At 45.4% G+C, this 18,377-nt stretch overlaps 1 long non-coding RNA gene across 2 annotated transcripts in view; it reads left to right on the plus strand.

The window, feature by feature from the left end:
* LOC142652329 (uncharacterized) overlaps positions 1–17,866 on the plus strand; it is a 38,356-nt gene extending 20,490 nt beyond the window's left edge. The window contains exons 1-3 of one of the 2 annotated variants that reach the window (XR_012847815.1): positions 7,215–7,351; positions 14,054–14,478; positions 17,703–17,866. This is a non-coding gene — a long non-coding RNA (uncharacterized LOC142652329). Of the gene's footprint in view, positions 1–7,214; positions 7,352–14,053; positions 14,479–17,702 lie in introns of those variants that run through there. The other variant, XR_012847816.1, reaches the window with a different exon arrangement.
* The last annotated feature ends 511 nt before the right edge of the window (positions 17,867–18,377 follow it).

Here is an 18,377-nt window from a genome sequence, read left to right on the forward strand (position 1 = left end):
TCGCTTTACAAAGAAATCGGTCTTCAAACAAATACTTTTATGAAAAAAGTGAAATTATTTTTTTTTTCACCTGATATGCATTCAATTTAGCAAAGAACTGTGGGGTCAAAATAATTACTATACCCCTAAATAATTACGTTATGGGGTCTAGTTTTCGAAATGGGGTAGTTTATGGGGAGTTTCTATCGCTCTGGTAGCTCAAAACCTCTCCAAATGTACAGTGGGGCCTAAAACATTTTCAAGCAAAATATATATTTTGGGGTGTGTTTCTTCATTCTCATGGTCACTTTACACAGAAATCGGTCTTCAAAGTGATACTTTTATGAAAAAAGTGAAATTATATTTTTTTACGCCTGCTTTGCATGAATTCTTACAAAAAAACTGTGGGGTCAAAATACTTACAACACCCCTTAATAAATACCTTAAGGGGTGTAGTTTTCAAAATGGGGTCACTTGTGGGGGTTTCCACCATTCTGACACCTATGAGCCTCTGAAAACCTGGCTTGGTGCAGCAAAACAAAATGTACTTCAAAATGTATAAAATGATTACTAAATTTGTAAGTCTTCCAAATTGCTCAAAAAATAAAAAAAATTTTCAAAAGTGCTGCCAAAATAGAGTAAAGAGATGGAAATATATATTTAATTAAAAAAATTGTGCAGTATGTGTGTACATATGTGAAATATTGCAGTTAAAAATAGGGAAAAATGATAATTTTTACAAAATTTCTTCAATTTCTCTATTTTTTAATTAATTTCCGCAAATCGTATCAGTCTACTTTTACCACTAAAATAAAGTACAACATATGACGAAAAAACAATGTCAGAATTACTTGGATATTCAAAATTTTCACAGAGTTATTCTCTGATAAAGTCACACATACCAGATTTGACAAATCTGGCTTGGTCATTAAAGGAACAGTGTCATGGCAAATAATTTTTTTTATATGTTAAAGATGTTAGTGCTTTAATAAAAACGTTTTTATTCATTTGTGTGTTTGTGTTTTACTTTTTCTTATTTTTACACTTTTTCTTCCCTATGGGGGCTGCCATTTTTTGTTCCATTTCTGTGTGTGTCGATTAACGACACACACAGACATGGAGTACGGCAGCCACAGTCCCATAGGGACTGTGAACGGCTCCCGTCCCATTCACGTCCGTGTACGGCGTCTGTGTGGGAACTGCGCATGCGCCGCTCCCACACAGTCCTATTCGAAATTGGCGCCGTCCGGCGCCATTTTCCTGTGGACCGGAAGTCGCGGTCGGACTGTAATATTACTACTTCCGGTCGCGGCTTCCGGACTTGTGCACATGGAACAGCGGCAGCAAAGGGAGCGGACGGGCCGGAGGGAGCCGCGGCGGCAGGAGCAGGTAAGACATTTCAATGTATGTTAGTGTTTGTGTGTGTTTACTACTGTATGTAAACCTACTACACTGTGGGTTACCTCAAAAAATGGCGACACACAGTGTAGGAGGTTAAACCTTTCAAACCCCTCGTTTATCCCGGCACTAGCCAGGATAAAGGAGGGGGGGATGCTGAGAGCTCACTAGAGCGAGGGCTTTTAACCCAATGTTGCAATGCTGCAATTTTGGGAACTAGCTCCATCTAGTGACCAAAAATGGGTAGTATTATAAATTAGAATTAATTTATAATATTTCCTGACTATTTCCTGACTCGTGAAAAAAATAAAAAAAATTTGAACCATGTTTAATCACCCACACACTAAATGTTTAATTTTTAAAAAAAAAACATGTTTTTCTGGCAACACCATGCCTTTAAGGTACAAACATGCCCGGTCATTAAGGAGTTAAGGCCTTTCATAGTGGGGGTTTGTCGTATCTTCAGTAGCAATGTTTTCATTGCGAGTATAAACCGAGTGGGAGATAAAGGGCATCTGTGACCAATGGCGGATCATCATATGGGCGGTTCGGGCGGCCGCCCGGGTCCCGAGGCGCTCAGGGGGCCCATTGCTGCCCAAACTGCACATAATCGTAAAAACTATGCAGCGCACTTGCGCTGCTAACTGTCACTGCAGAGAGAAGGTGCAGGCAGAACAATTCGGGGCGGGCTTAGCCAGGATAGTGAAAGCTACCTCTCTACATAAATGTGCTCCGAATTGAAGGCTAAAGGACCTTTGATGACGTCGTGCCCATGTGACCCCCACCCACCAATCAGGTCCGTCTATCACAGTGAAGGAGCAGAATAGCTGCAGGGAAGAAGGCCCGCCCACCAGTCAAGTTTTTACACAGAGCTCCAGGCTGGTGAGTGCTTTTCCAAACCCCCATCCCTTCATCACTCCCTCCATCTGTTCATACCTCCTTTCATTCCTCCATAACTCACTCCCTCCCTTCATCACTGGTGTGTGTGTGTGTGTGTGTGTGTGTGTGTGTGTGTGTGTGTTTGTGTTGCTATATACAGGAGGCTGTGTGTTTGTGTGTGTGTGTGTGACGCTATATACAGGGGGATGTGTGTGATGCTATATACAGGGGGATGTGTGTGTGATGCTATATACAGGGGGATGTGTGTGTGTGACGCTATATACAGGGGGATGTGTGTGTGACGCTATATACAGGGGGATGTGTGTGTGGTGCTATATACGGGGGGATGTGTGTGTGACGATATATACGGGGGGATGTGTGTGTGACGCTATATACGGGGGGATGTGTGTGTGACGCTATATACGGGGGGATGTGTGTGTGGCGCTATATACGGGGGGATGTGTGTGTGACGATATATACGGGGGGGATGTGTGTGTGACACGATATATACGGGGGGGATGTGTGTGTGACGATATATACGGGGGGATGTGTGTGTGACGTTATATACGGGGGGATGTGTGTGTGACGCTATATACGGGGGGATGTGTGTGTGACGCTATATACGGGGGGATGTGTGTGTGACGTTATATACGGGGGGATGTGTGTGTGACGCTATATACGGGGGGATGTGTGTATGACGCTATATACAGGGGGCTGTGTGTGTGACGCTATATACAGGGGGCTGTGTGTGTGACGCTAAATACAGGGGGATGTGTGTGTGACGCTATATACAGGGGGATGTGTGTGTGACGCCATATACAGGGGGATGTGTGTGTGACGCCATATACAGCGGGATGTGTGTGTGACGCCATATACAGCGGGATGTGTGTGTGACACCATATACAGGGGGATGTGTGTGTGACACTATATACAGGGGGATGTGTGTGTGACGCTATATACAGGGGGATGTGTGTGTGACTCTATATACAGGGGGCTGTGTGTGTGACGCTATATACAGAGGGCTGTGTGTGTGACGCTATATACAGGGGGCAGTGTGTGTGACGCTATATACAGGGGGCTGTGTGTGTGTGACGCTATATACAGGGGGCTGTGTGTGTGACGCTATATACAGGGGGCTGTGTGTGTGACGCTATATACAGGGGGATGTGTGTGTGACGCTATATACAGAGGGATGTGTGTGTGACGTTATATACAGGGGGATGTGTGTGTGTGACGCTATATACAGGGGGATGTGTCTGTGACGCTATATACAGGGGGATGTGTGTGTGGCGCTATATACAGGGGGATGTGTGTGTGGCGCTATATACGGGGGGATATGTGTGTGGCGCTATATACGGGGGGATGTGTGTGTGTGTGTGGCGCTATATATGAGGGGATGTGTGTGTGGCGCTATATACGGGGGAATGTGTGTGTGGCGCTATATACGGGGGGATGTGTGTGTGACTATATATACGGCGGGGATGTGTGTGTGACTGTAATGACGGGGGGTAGGGAAACGGACAAGTGAGCCCTAGTCTACCTGCCACTCAGGAGGCCAGTGGAGGAGATCAGCTCCTTTGCGAGTGAGGTCCGTAAGAGGCTTAGTGATGACCGAGAAGTTAGCAATAAATCTCCTGTAATAATTAGCGAACCCCAAAAAACACTAACGCCTTCAGGGAGACAGGTTGGACCCATTCCGCCACAACCTGAACCTTGGCGGGGTCCATGCGGAATTCATGAGGAGTGAGGATTTGACCCAAAAATGGTATTTCCTGTACCCCAAACACACAGTTTGTTTTCCCGAAGGACCTGGAGCACCTTCCTGACATGCTCAATGTGGGAGGACCAGTCCTTGGAAAACACCAGTATGTCATCAAGGTACACTACAAGAAATATCCCCAGGTAATTTCTGAAAATCTCATTTATGAAATTCTGGAAGACCGCAGGGGCATTACACAACCCAAAGGGCATGACGAGGTATTCGAAATGGCCTTCGGGCGTGTTAAACGCAGTCTTCCACTCATCCCCCTCTTTGATGCGGATAAGGTTATGCGCCCCCCGTAGATCCAACTTAGAGAACCATTGGGCCCCCTGAACCTGATTGAAGAGATCAGGAATCAAAGGAAGGGGATACTGGTTCCTTACCGTGACCTTATTCAGGCTACGGTAGTCAATGCATGGCCTATGACCACCATCCTTCTTCCCTACGAAGAAGAAGCCAGCACCTACCGGAGAAGTAGAGGGACGAATGTAACCCTTGGCCAGGCATTCCTGGATATACTCTCTCATGGCTTCACGTTCGGGACAAGAAAGATTAAATATCCTACCCTTAGGAAGCTTAGCTCCTGGTACCAATTCGATAGCGCAATCGTATTCTCTATGAGGAGGTAACACTTCGGAGGCCTCCTTAGAGAAAACATCAGCGAAGTCCTGAACAAACTCGGGTAGCGTGTTCGCCTCCTCAGGGGGAGAAATAGAATTAACAAAAAAACATGACGTAAAACATTCATTACCCCATTTGGTTAGCTCCCCAGTATTCCAGTCAAACGTGGGATTATGCAACTGCAACCAGGGAAGGCCTAGAACCAAATCGTACGATAATCCCTGCATCAACAGTACAGAGCACTGCTCCAAATGCATGGAGCCAACAAGGAGTTCAAAAACAGGGGTATGCTGTGTAAAATAACCATTAGCAAGAGGAGTGGAGTCGATTCCCACTACCGGGACAGGTTTAGGCAAATCAATCAGAGGCATAGCAAGAGACATAGCAAATTCCACAGACATGATATTAGTAGAGGACCCTGAATCCACGAAGGCACTGCCGGTAGCAGACCTACCACCAAAAGAGACCTGAAAGGGAAGCAAGATCTTAGTACGTTTCCTATTTACGGGAAATACCTGTGCGCCCAAGTGACCTCCCCGATGATCACTTAGGCGCGGAAGTTCTCTGGCTGCATTCTTACGCTTCGGACAGTTGTTCACTTGATGCTTGTCATCCCCACAGTAGAAGCAGAGACCATTCTTCCTGCGGAATTCTCTACGTTGTTGGGGGGACACGGAGGCCCCGAGTTGCATAGGTATCTCTGAGTCTTTTGGGGAGGAACGAAGCAACGGAACTTCGGGAGGCATCATGGGGGAGTCGGAGGAGAAAACACATAAACGTCCACGTTGTCATTCCCTGAGACGTCGGTCAAGTCGTACCGCTAAAGCCATAACCTGGTCTAGGGAGTCAGAAGAGGGATAGCTAACTAGCAGGTCTTTCAGGGCATTCGACAGACCCAACCTAAACTGGCACCTTAAGGCAGGGTCATTCCACCGAGAAGCTACGCACCACTTCCTAAAGTCAGAACAATACTCCTCAACAGTTCTCTTACCCTGACGTAAGGTCACCAGCTGACTCTCGGCAAAGGCAGTCCTGTCAGTCTCGTCATAAATAAGTCCAAGAGCAGAAAAGAAACAATCAACGGAGGAAAGTTCAGGGGCGTCAGGAGCCAAGGAGAAGGCCCACTCTTGGGGCCCTTCCTGGAGCCGGGACATAATTATACCCACCCGCTGGCTCTCAGAACCTGAGGAATGAGGCTTTAAACGAAAGTAAAGCCTACAACTCTCCCAAAAGGAGAGAAAAGCCCTCCGGTCCCCTGAGAACCGGTCGGGCAACTTGAGGTGGGGTTCAAGAGGTGAGGTGAGGGGAACTACCAAGGTAGCATCAGGCTGGTTGACCCTCTGAGCCAGGGCCTGGACCTGTAGGGAGAGACCCTGCATTTGCTGAGCCAGGGTCTCATGGGGGTCCATAGTGGTGTCAGGGACCAGGGTAGACTAGGTATGGGCTTGTGATTATGTAATGACGGGGGGTAGGGAAACGGACAAGTGAGCCCTAGTCTACCCGCCACTCTGTCCCGGCCTACTTGCAACGACCCACTCTAGGCGACGGGGTACAACTGGGCGTCGGTCCCTGCGCTCAGTAAGTGCACGACAAACATACAAGGGAATACAAGCAAGGGAAAGGGGCAGTTGCCCACGGCAACACCGTGAGCAACCAGAGTGGTGAACGAGCCGAGTCAAGCCAGGAGTGTGCGAGGTACCAAACGAAGAGCAGAAGAGTAGTCAGTAAGCCAGGGTCTGTATGGAGCAGGATCAAAATAGAAGGAGCTGTAGCTGGGCCAGGAAACCACACGAAAAGAATCACAAGCACCGAGGGACAGGAAGGGCAGGCTTAAATAGACCGAGGGCGGGAGCTAGCCGAGTCTGGCCAGGTTGCGATAGGCTCTCCCACTCCTAAGCCTGCCAGCCTGAGTGGTGGAAGCTGGAGTCAGTCTCAGGGATGTAGATTCAGGTGCTCACTGATTAATTATGGGAGTTAACCCCGAAGCTGTGCCTGGCAGATCCTTTACAGTGACGATATATATGGGGGGATGTGTGTGTGACGCTATATACGGGGGGATGTGTGTGTGTGACGCTATATACGGGGGGATGTGTGTGTGTGAGACGCTATATACAGGGGGCTGTGTGTGTGGCACTATATACAGGGGGATGTGTGTGTGACGCTACATACAGGGGGATGTGTGTGTGTGACGCTATATACGGGGGGATGTGTGTGTGTGAGACGCTATATACAGGGGGCTGTGTGTGTGACGCTATATACAGGGGGATGTGTGTGTGACGCTATATACAGGGGGATGTGTGTGTGTGACGCTATATACAGGGGGGTGTGTGTGTGTGACGCTATATACAGGGGGATGTGTGTGACGCTATGTACAGGGGGATGTGTGTGTGACGTCATATACAGGGGGATGTGTGTGTGACGCTATATACAGGGGCGTTTGTGCACGTGGTGCTTTACTATACAGTGTTTGACACAATTATATTCCGGGGTGCAGTGTATGGTGCGATTATATTTAGAGGCACAGTGTATGGCACTATGATCATTTTGTTTTCGTTTATATGTGTAGAAATGTTGGAAAAGTGAGCAACAGAGGACATCTAAGTGACAAATTCTGCAGAAATGGGTCATGGCCGGGAGAAGTCGTCATGAAGTCTGGACCGGATGGAGAAGAAAAGAGGAAAAAAGTTACCAGAATCTGAGAAGTCGTCACCTGTGAGTCACTAGATTTATAGAGAATCTGTCACCTCTCCTGATATGTTTATCAGAGGAAATCCTTGTGTTTCACTAAAAGTCTTTGTGCAGTCCAGGACTGATAGACAAATGTGTGTTACCATTCCCCTTGTTAGGAGGATGTGTCCCTGCACAGTGTGATACTGTCAGCGATAATTGGAGACTGTCAGTAAGTAGGGACACAGCCCTTTGACAAGGGGAATCGTAACACCCATTTGTTAATGCTTGCACAAAAAGGTAGTGTTACGGCTCGGCGGGGGAGATGGGGGGCCCAAGTTTGGGTAACAGCCCAGGGCCTATAGTCTACTTAATCCGCCACTGTCCCTGACATGTACCATTCCGGATAGGGAAGGAATCTGAAAAGGTGCCATTCACTTTTGCTGTGGGAATCGTGTATAGTGAAAAAAATTGCATCTATGAATTGTTGTGGGAAACCAAATTTATTGAGAGCAGCTTTTAAGAATGTCCAATCAATGCGTTCAAAAGCTTTTTCTGCATCCGTACCAAGTAGTATCAGAGGTGTCTTATGTTGTTTCACAAAATACATGGCATGAATGGTTCTTGTAGTATTAAACTTTCCCTCTCTCCCTGGGATAAATCCCACTTGTTCTGCTCCTACCAATTTGGGGAGAAAATAATTAATGCGTGTTGATAACATTTTTGCCCACCATTTTAAATCTGAATTTAATAGGGAAATAGGCCTGTAACTGCTACACCTTCCCAGACCCTTCCCCTCCTTAGGAATTATCGTGATGTTGGCTGCTAATGTTTGGGCAGTGAAATGTGAACCTTACAAAATGTCATTGCAGACGGAAAGAAAGTATGGTAACAGGGTTTGTTTACATTTTTTATAATAAATAATAGGGAGCCCGTCAGGACCAGGGCTCCTCCCGTTCGGTATGGACATCAACATTTTTCTAGTTCCTCTGAAGTAAACGGGGCCACCAAAGAAGATTGTTCCTCTTCTGTCAAGGAAGGAGCATCAATGGAATTGAAATATTTTCGTATGGCTTCAACATGCGAAACCTGAGTAGACTGAGCAGGCTCTTTTTTAAGGTTGTACAACTCTGAATAGAATGTCCGCAATTCTTGAGCTATTTGATCAGTCTCAGTTGTTTTCCGATCCAATTGACCTTTTATAGAGGAAATAAATGTTTTCCCTCTTTGTTATTTAATAAGATTGGACATCATCTTGTTCCCTTTATCCCCGTGTGCATATGCTTTATATTTAAGTAATTGAAGGGATTTAGCGGAACGTACATTCAGGATCTTTTTGAGTTTCTGGCTGAGATTTTGTAGTTCTATCTGAACGGAGTCCAACTGCGATCTTTTATGTACGTTTTCTAGGGAAGATATTTGGCCTAACACAGCATTTATAAGTTGCGACCTCTGTTTCTTTACCCTAGACCCCAAGGCAATAACATCCCCCCTTACAAAGGCTTTGTGTGTCTCCCAAAGGATAGGTTGCGAAATAAGAGGGTCGTCATTAAATGTAAAAAACTCCTTCAATTTACCCTCTAACTTGTGTACATCTTTAGATTTTTCGAGTAGGGTATCGTTAAGTCTCCAGTTCCATCCTCTAACAGGTAGCTCTTTTAAGATGAACTTAACAGAGAACAGAGCATGGTCCGAAATTGTAATGTTCCCTATCGAAGAGGAACAAACCTGGGGCAGGTACTTCTTAGACATAAATAAGTAATCTAAGCGTTGATACGAATCATGTGTATTAGAATAGAAAGAACAATCCCTCATGGACGGGTTATGAAGTCTCCACACATCTATCAACTGCATTTTAGTTAACAGAACTTTAAGGCGTCTAAGGGTCTTATGTGCAATATGAGATGCTTTGGAAGAGGAGTCCAAACCCGGATCCAATGCCAAGTTGAAATTGCCTCCTACCACCACCAAGCCCTCAAAGAAAGGTTGAAGAAGCTGTAATACCTTTACCAACCACTGCGCCTGTCCCACGTTCGGTGCATAAAGATTCACTAGTGTAACTTTCATATTTGAAAAAGTACCTTTGCGAAATATATATCTACCAAGTGGGTCAATTTGTGAGGCTTCAAGAACAAAAGGTATAGTATTCCGTATTGCTATAGAAACGCCTCTTGACGCTGCGTGATATGTGCAGGGGAACCACTTATCAAACTGTGTCTCCTGTAAGAAGACCAAGTCAGCATTCTCTCTTCTCATCATATTGAACACTTGACTTTGTTTTTGCGGAATATTCAGCCCTTTGACATTAAATGTTAAGACTTTACATGAAGCCATCAATCGATCCTACAGTGAGACAGACGCAGTGCTGCCCAAGAACAATCACAGTACAAACATAAAAACATCAACTATATACACGGATATTTGTAAGCACATCACCTAGGCCATTTGAGCTGTATAGAAATGAACTTACAAGGGTTACAATACCGAGATCCAAACACAATCTGAGATCCACATATCGGCAGGTAAACCCTAAGGCCCGAAATGATGTTTCCTTACTAGAAACAGAATAGAGCAAGGGAGGGGGGGGAGCACAGCGCCATTAAGAAAGGAGTCAACCCCCAGAAACAGTATCATCTAAATTAACAGATAAGGCAGCAATAAGGAGAATCTCCAATATCATTGCCAGAGTGAACATAAGCCATCAAAGGATAGTACACAGAAGCAACATCGTATGCACATTCTCAGGTCACAAGGAGAAAAGGCAAAAAATAAACTTTTAAGAAAAAAGGGGTGAGTGGAGGAAGCAAGATAAAAAGAATACAAGAGGATTTGCATATAGACCAAGTAACAGCAAACAATAATCACTCACGCATTCCTCCAAACCCACAGCAAGCTGCAGAAAATAAGAAAAAGTCCTATCATTCAGGGCAGGCACTTCAAGTACCCAAGTTGGTCGCTTGGTAGTTCTTGTATCTCGGAGACTTCAATCTAGGAGCCATCCTCCACTCCTGCTGTGAAGGTAATAGCGGGAAATCTTGATCCATTTGTGCAGGCAGCCAGGACGGTACCTCCATAGGTGTTATACCTGTCTTTTCCCAAAATTTTGGGAGGTCATCTTGAGAGCGAATGGTAATTTGAAGTCCATCTTTTACAGTTGCCAAACCAAACGGGAACAACCATCTCACCGGCAGCTTCTTACCCCGGAGGGTGTCCGTTATGGGCTTCAAAATTCTTCGTTTTGCAAGGGTACTTGGAGCTAGGTCATGAAAAAATAATATTTTTGTACCTTCATATTGAAAGTCCACTTGTTCTCTTGCAGCTTTCAATAAGCATGAGGTGTCCACGAAACTCAATAATCCGCAAATTACATCTCTCGGTGGTTCATGAAAGGCAAGTTTCGGTCTGAGTGCCCTGTGCACTCTCTCTATCACCATTTTGGAAGCTCCCTCTTGGCCCACCAGATCAGCAAAAATTTGAATAGTCACCTGTTGCAAAGTGTCTCCTGTAGTCAGTTCGGAAAGACCCCGAATTCTGATGTTCCGTCTACGACTGCGGTTCTTCTGGTCTTCTCTCATCAGGTATTATTGATGTGGGTCTGGTGTGCAGCAAGCATACCTCCCAACCGTCCCGGCGGTCTGAGCAATGTCCCGCCCTGCCCCGGATCTCCCCTGGTGCCAGCCACGCCCCTCTGCAACTAGTGAAGGACCATCATTAGGGCGGTTCGGGTGGCCACCCGGGGCCCAAGGCTCCCAGGGGGCCCATGGCTGCCCGAACCGCACATGACTGCACGGACCCCGTAATGCCCGGTGGCGTCGCTAGGCGAAGTGAGTTTCTGCCCGACTCCCAGATATTAGCAGCCGTGGTCTGTGCTGCGATCTCTCACTGTGCTGCTTTAGAAGCTTCCCCTCCAACCCCCCTTCTCTGCTTTACACACCTCTCCTCCTGCACCTGCTGCTGCAGTTACTAGTCGGGACGTTACGGAGGGGAGACTGTCTACGGCACTGTGTCGGGCCATCAAAGCTGCTGAATGCCCTCACAAATATCCTGCATAAAAGGTTAGTGCATGTGTGTTTACAATGTGTACTTTATATGTGTATATTGTGCATATTCGTGTGTCTGTGATGTGTATATGTATGTATATTTAGTGTGTGTATATGTATGTATATATAGTGTGTGTATATATGTATATATAGTGTGTGTATGTGTATATAGTGTATGTATATATAGTGTGTGTATATATAGTGTGTGTGTATGTATGTATGTATATATAGTGTATGCATCTTTATATAGTGTGTGTGTGTGTGAGTGTGTGTATGTACATATAGTGTGTGTATGTATGTATATATAGTATATGCATCTATATATAGTGTGTGTGTGTGTGTGTGTGTTTGTGTGTATGTATGTATATGTAGTGTATCTCTGTGTATATATAATGTGTGTGTGTATATATATTATGTATGTATGTATGTATGTATATATACTGTATGTATGTGTACATATAGTGTATGTATGTGTATACATATAGTGCGTGTATATATAGTGTATGTATGTATGTATATACACTACCGTTCAAAAGTTTGGGGTCACCCAGACAATTTTGTGTTTTCCATGAAAACTCACACTTATATTTATCAAATGAGTTATAAAATGACTAGAAAATATAGTCAAGACATTTACAAGGTTAGAAATAATGATTTTTATTTGAAATAATAATTTTCTCCTTCAGACTTTGCTTTGGTCTTGGAATGCTCCATTTGCAGCAATTACAGCATTGCAGACCTTTGGCATTCTAGCTGTTAATTGGCTGAGGTAGTCGGGAGAAATTTCACCCCATGCTTCCAGAAGGCCCTCCCACAAGTTGGATTGGCTTGATGGGCACTTCTTGCGTACCATACGGTCAAGCTGCTCCCACAACAGCTCTATGGGGTTGAGATCTGGTGACTGCGCTGGCCATTCCATTACAGATAGAATACCAGCTGCCTGCTTCTTCCCTAAATAGTTCTTGCATAATTTGGAGGTGTGCATTGGGTCATTCTCCTGTTGTAGGATGAAATTGGCTCCAATCAAGCGCTGTTCACGGGGTATGGCATGGCGTTGCAAAATGGAGTGATAGCCTTCCTTATTCAAAATCCCTTTTACCTTGTACAAATCTCGCACTTTACCAGCACCAAAGCAACCCCAGACCATCCCATTACCTCCACCATGCTTGACAGGTGGCGTCAGGCACTCTTCCAGCATCTTTTCAGTTGTTCTGCGTCTCACAAATGTTCTTCTTTGTGATCCAAACACCTCAAACTTCGATTTGTCTGTCCATAACACTTTTTTCCAATCTTCCTCTGTCCAATGTCTGTGTGCTTTTGCCCATATTAATCTTTTCATTTTATTAGCCAGTCTCAGATATGGCTTTTTCTTTGCCACTCTGCCCTGAAGGCCAGCATCCCGGAGTCGCCTCTTCACTGTAGACGTTGACACTGGCGTTTTGCGGGTACTATTTAATGAAGCTGCCAGTTGAGGACCTGTGAGGCGTCTATTTCTCAAACTAGAGACTCTAATGTACTTGTCTTGTTGCCATATGTGCAGCTGTATAGGGGCTCTATAGGACATACTGTATGTCACGTTGGGTTCGTGGACCCACTGGGGCGTACTGCCTTAGCGATTGGCCAACAGGGTGCAGTTCACAGTTCGTATAAGGTACCTGTGGGCAGCTTAGACAGTAGCAAGGCAGGCTCGGCTGGGACTAGGCAGCGGGTAGACGTCAGGCGTGGAGCAGTAGGACAGGCGTAGGTACAGCACGGCAACAGCACAGCAGGGCACTAGAACAGGATATCACGGGATGCAGGAACAGGGAACACTGGTACAGGAAAACACTGGGAGACCATTTGCAAGACAAACTAGGATACGACAAACAACGCTTAGGCATAGAAGCAAGGGGCTGGGCGTCTCTTATAGTCCAGAGCACTCATGGGCTGATTAAAATATTAAAGTCTGGTGCGCACGCTGCCCCTTTAAGAGCGGGCAAGAGCATGCGCGCGCACCCTACGGGACCTCGCCGAGGTGAGTGGAAGTGAGAGGAGGAGACTGGGGCCATCGCTTGCCGACACATGGCTGCGGCCGTCAGGGGAAGAGTGAACCTGACGGACCACAGCCACGGACATGACAGTGTACCTTTTAGGCAGCTGCACAATGGACCAGTAAACAGAGGGCCTGACCAGTGCTCCCACTGCCTACTTTATGGCATAATTATTGTTGTATTACAAACCACAAAATAAATTGGCGCACCATCCAAGAACTTCAGAGCCTTAACTTGAAGCTCCTGGTACATAAAGAAAAACCTCTATTAGGGCCCTGACCCTCCCATGTGCCATTCTGGTGTCTATGTATGGGCCAGAGAGCCCTTTAGGGAACCAGGTTCCATGGTCCTTGGTGCCACTGCTACCTCCGCATCCCACTATAGCTGCGCCCCTGAAGATCTTTCTAGCTGTTACATAAAAGCCTTGGTGTCTCTGTCCGCCCCTGATTGTTATTAGTGGGCACAATCTCCTATGTGCCCACTCACCCCTCCCCCCACCTCTGCTGCCTGGGAAATCTGTTGTCAATCAAGCACACAGTAATATAGAGGGAAGGGCTGAAGTATCCTCCTATAACCTTTTTTAATACTTCTGTTTTTTTATTGTAATATAAATATAAGATTAATTCACTTGTATAAGGTCAATAACACTTTAATAACCGTTTCCTTATTTGTTGCAGAATCTGGAGTCCTATCATTTTGGACCACCCTATGACGGCTTATGGACCAAGCTCTTTGTTTTCCTTGGATATTGGACGGCTGTCTTTCTTCTTGCTGCCAGCCTTATCGATCCTCTCAGTTATATCATAGAGTGGTTTCAAGGAACGGATGAATTCCCTGATATGGAGGGAATAGATGAGATCACGGATCCACTTTAAAACACGTGATGGATTATGGAAAAATGGCGCAGGAGACAACAGGCAGCGGTAATATAACGGATTAGATCCTGGAAATCTAACGTTTTTGAATAGATTGATATTATGGGATTGCCTATTGCCAACACTGTGTCAAGGATTTACAACATCTTTGTATTAACATGCGGCGCACAGAGGACCCAGGTGAAGACTTTATTTTCAGTAGTTTGCCGACAACCATCATAGAAATGGTAATACTATTTTATTTGTAGATCTCATTTCCTGTTCTCTGTTATTTATCAATGTGGGGGAGGGGAGTTTATTTTTTAATTGTCTTCATCATTTCGTACTATCAACGTTTTATCTTCACAGCAAATAGGAGAGAGATGAGATTTACAATTTTTGGGAATTTCCCTGACTGTTTCCATTGCCGCAGAAAAAAAGTTATTTTTAAAAAAGGGTTATTTTGTTTAAAAAACCCATTTTTGAGTTTTGGTTTCATTGAGTGGGATCCTCTATTTTGAATCCTCATTTTTTAGCTAGAGTGGAGAACAACTACAAAGAGTATTTTCACTCTGGAGGACCGGACATGTCCTTGCATTATATTGGTGGCCCATTGATTTCAATGGGCACTGTGTAATGCCATACATTACTTCTCCGGTGGTGGTGATGCAGGGGGATTAAACACCTTCAGGTTACCTTACAGACCATGACTGATCGCTCAAAATCCCAGCAGCCGGCCTCTCTGTGATAAGCTCATCACTGTAATGACGGGGTGGGGAGACAGACAGGTGAGCCCTAATCTACCCGCCACTCAGTCCCTGCCTACTTGCAATGGCCCGTCCTAGGCGACGGCGTACAACTGGGCGACGGTCCCTACTCTCACTATGTGCACGACAGACAGACAGACAAGGGTAGAAAGAAGCAAAGGGAGAAGGGGCAGATGCCCACGGCAACACCGGGAGCTATAAGAGTAGTGAACGAGCCGAGTCAAGCCAGGAGTGTACGAGGTACCAAACGCAGAGCAAGAGAGTAGTCAGTCAAGCCAGGGTCAATATGAAGCAGAGGACAAATAGTTCAAGCAGCAGCAGCAGAGCCAGGAAACAAACAGAATCACAGGCAAAGGAGAAGCAGGAAATGAAGGTATAAATAGACAGAGAGCTCCGTCTGGCCAGGCTGTGATAGGCTCTCCCACTCCTCAGCCTCCCAGCCTGAGTGGTAGAAGAAGGAGTCACTCTATCAGACTTAGGAGCAGGTGCAGACTGACTAACCACGGGCGTTGACACTGAAGCTGTGTCTGGCAGATCCTTTACAATCACCTAGGGACGCTTCTAACGAAAAAAGAAATGTCAGAAGCAAATTGGTAAAAGAAAAAACAGTAAATGTTTACAATTTTCGGACCGCTGTCTATGAACATAGATAAAATCATTACATTATTCTGTGATATTATCTTAGGACATCATTGCTGTTGCGTGCGCCAAAAAGAGTGATGGACCATATAGACCTTTAGAGATATTACTAGTTCTGGATTATAGATGAGCGAATCAGGGGCGTAAGTAGGAAAGACTGGGCCCCATAGAAAACTTTTGACTGGGCCCCACCTCCCCTCCCCTGGGTGCCACACACAGAACCCCTTGTAGATAGTGCCCCCCTGTAGATAATGCCATACAGTCCCTCCTGTAGATAATGCCATACAGCCCCCCTGTAGATAGTGCCCCCCTGTAGATAATGCCATACAGCCCCCCTGTAGTTAGTGCCCCCCTGTAGATAATGCCATACAGTCCCTCCTGTAGATAGTGCCATACAGCCCCCGCTGTAGATAATGCCATACAGCCCCCCTGTAGATAGTGCCATACAGCCCCCCTGTAGATAGTGCCATACAGCCCCCCTGTAGATAGTGCCATACAGCCCCCCTGTAGATGGCACCATAGAGCCCCCCTGTAGATAGTGCCATACAACCCCCTGTAGATAGTGCCATACAGCCCCCCTGTGATTATGCCATACAGCCCGCTGTATATAGTGCCATACAGTCCCCCTGTATATAGTGCCATACAGCCCCCTGTATATAGTGCCATACAGCCCCCCTTTATATATTGCCATACAGCCCCCTGTAGATAGTGCCATACAGCTCCCCTGTGATTATGCCATACAGCCCCCCTGTAGATTGTACCATGCAGCCCCTCCTGTAGATTCTGCCTTACAGCCCTTAACATCCCCCTTTTAGACAGTGCTCCCAAAAAAATAAAACAAAAAAATTGTACTCACCTAAGGCCCATTCCCGCGATAAACGGAGCTGCTCCACAACCCTGACAGGGTCCTTGTGTAGGCCGGCGTGATCCAGTGATGTCATCACGCCAGCTTGCGCAGGGATCCTGTCCCTGCGCCTAATAGGCTGCAGGCCGTACTTAATGCTCTGCTATAGTGTTCAATAGTATCTGCTTCCTAAGGACGCAGATACTATTGAATGTGGTGTCGCTACCATTGATGCAGCCGGGCATGGGAGGGCCGTTACGGCGGGTGGCACGGGCACACTCATGCTGCAGTGGTGGTAGTTATGCCACTGGGGCGAATGGATTATACATGAATTTAATGCGGTCCGAATTTGCCAAAACTTTCAGATTGACCAAAATCTGAAACTTTTGAGGTTCACAGTGCATAAATCGCATCAAAATGACGCTTCGCCGCCGAGTGCCGGCCACCATTTTACAACCTAGAATAAGGATCACATGACTTAGGCTTCCCCATAATGACTTGCAGACAGCCTTCCCAAAATGCACTGCGGTTATCCCTCCATCTAGCACAGCCAATTATATAAAATGCCAAACCAGAAAATACTACAGGTTTTGAGACCGTCCTAGAAGACATCAAAGAGTCAAACACGAGTTTTCAGGGCAATCGGGGCACTTGCAATTCGCAGCAAAATTTATTTAGACGGAATCAAACGGCCTGTTTGATTGAAGCGGACCTGAAACTAATTTTGGGAAATTTCTATTCTGGATATAATTCTATCATTTCTGTGTGATCGTCTGATATCAACTTCAACCTCAATCCTCAATATCCTTTAATTCTACTATACATAGTTATACTATATTCACACCACGCTTTTTATATATATGCCAGGAAATGCCACCGACGTATATGTCAAACGTGTCCATGGCCTATCACGGGTTCAATGTATGCCTTTCGTCATATATTCTGAGACTACGTATATGTTGTCATTCCTTTTTGTACTGTAGTGGAATACGTAGTTGATCATGTTTTTGATACAAAGGGATACTGAAAAAATTATTTTTCTACAATTGGGGTCAGTGGGTGACATATGTAACTGTATGCTATAGGGATCGATATTATACATTCTGTCACTTATTTATTCTCCATAAATCAGAATCAAGGTTTTAGTTTTCCAAATTATCATAAAATCTTTAATTTTCATTGTTTTGTTCAGAATGACTTATATTTTCGTTTTCTCCAACAGATATTATCATCGATACCGGCCTATCAGGCTTTTATAGAGTTTGCATTATTTCTGGTACCAAAAGTCAAGTTCCGTCCTGTGCGCTCAGAAAGATTAGGGAGAAGTTTTCTTATCCAGCTGGAACCGCTGTCATCACGTTACATCTAGTTTCATTAATAAATCATCATTCCGCCCAAATATTTTGCATTCGTTTGATACATAGTTCATAAGGTTGAAAAAAGATACAAGTTGATCAAGTCCAATCTATAATCCTACCGTGTTGATCCAGAGGAAGACAAAAAACCTCATGAGGTTGATGCCAATTGCTTCATTTGGGGGGAAATTCCTCCCTGACTCTAAATATGGCAATCAGAATAAATCCCGGGATCAACTTCCCATCTCCAGAATCTGGGACTCATTACCTGTAATATTATATTTTTTAAGAAAGACGTCCAGGCCCTTCTTGAACTTGTTCAAAGAATCAACCATCACAATATCCTGTGGCAGAGAATTCCATAGTCTCACTGCTCTTACCGTAAAGAATCCTTGTCTATGATTGTGGTGAAACCTTCTTTCCTCTAGACCTAGAGGATGCCCCTTGTCCTTGTTACAGGCCTGGGTGTAAAGAGATCATTAGAAAGATCTCTGTACTGTCCCTTCATATATTTGTTTATTGTAATTAGATCGCCCCTAAGC

Source organism: Rhinoderma darwinii, chromosome 5 (genome assembly GCF_050947455.1).
Source record: "Rhinoderma darwinii isolate aRhiDar2 chromosome 5, aRhiDar2.hap1, whole genome shotgun sequence".
In the NCBI taxonomy this organism is placed as follows: domain Eukaryota; kingdom Metazoa; phylum Chordata; class Amphibia; order Anura; family Rhinodermatidae; genus Rhinoderma; species Rhinoderma darwinii.